The sequence below is a fragment of the Olea europaea genome, chromosome 13 (genome assembly GCF_002742605.1).
Source record: "Olea europaea var. sylvestris chromosome 13, O_europaea_v1, whole genome shotgun sequence".
In the NCBI taxonomy this organism is placed as follows: Eukaryota; Viridiplantae; Streptophyta; class Magnoliopsida; order Lamiales; family Oleaceae; genus Olea; species Olea europaea.
The window spans coordinates 14,717,181-14,718,498 of NC_036249.1; positions in this window are offsets into that span (position 1 = coordinate 14,717,181).

A 1,318-nucleotide genomic window follows, 5' to 3' on the forward strand; every position below is an offset into this window, starting at 1 on the left:
AATTGCCTTGTCGCGTAGTGTATGTGGGAACAACCTTAATCTGATTGCATCATCTGAGATTCCTTGATATCTAAAGTGTTGACACATCTCCAGAAAATGAGAAACATGTGTATGTGGATTCTCTTCAGTTCTTCTATAGAATTGATGGCCGTTTTGAAATAATTGTATCACATTTGTCTTCAGTTGGAAGTTCGGCTATTCAAACAGTGGATACACGATGCTTGACTGGCTTCAAATTATCTGAGGGGTCATGAAATCTCCTAAGAGTATATTTCCTTCATCCACTGCCCCTTGTTCATTGGCCTGAAAAATATGATTATTCTGCACATTAGCCATTTGTTGTTGCGCTTTCTATTTTCTCGTTGCCTTCGATGTAGAGTTTGTTTGATTTCTGGATCAGCTGGGATCAATTCTCCTTCAGCGGACCTTAACATGCAAATCTACAAAAAGATTCAAAAGGAATGCTTAGATGTTAAAATGAAATATTAAACTGAACAAATCAAAATGAAATTAAATAAAATGAAATAAAACATAACAAAATAACAGAAAATGCAAATATGGATGTTCGAATTAGTTCCAATATAGATAAAATTCAATGAATACTCAATCCTTGGCAACGGTGTCAAAAACTTGTTCGCGAAATATTCTTTCGACTTAAAATTACCGTAAGTGTATGGTTCGTTAACAGGTAATAAAGTAGAATGTTAAGTTCCGAGTATCGTCCATAGAGATCGAGTAGTTCAATTTTATCTATCTTAGCCTTAACTGAAACAAATTTGTCAAGACAGGAATTTATTCTTAGAGAAACCCTAATTTCGTAAAACCCTAATTTATGAAAACCCTAATTATTCAAACTTGATGATTGGAATGAACTCAATATGCAAAACAATATTTCAACAACTTAAAAGGCAAATTAAATGTTTAGAACACAAATTGGTTGTATTCAATGAAAATTAAAAGCACTAGGATCAAGAATTCCCATGCAATGATCACTTTTAACCCTAATTTCAGAAAATGACAACACGATTGAATTTTTGACAAATCAATGCTCCTAATTCTATTCAACACACTCTCTCAAGATGTATTGAACCTATTCTTATACACCACCGACCTATATCTCTATGTCAAATGCATATATAAGAATACATGTGGTTTTATGAACATCTAAAGATTCACGCAAAATATAGGGGTATATCTCTATTCCCTATCGGACCATACGACGATTTATACCTTGTCAAATTTATTTCTCTTCTCTTGAACAGAATCACCAAACATTACATAATTACGTGCACTTAATTATGGAAGAAAATTATTGTGA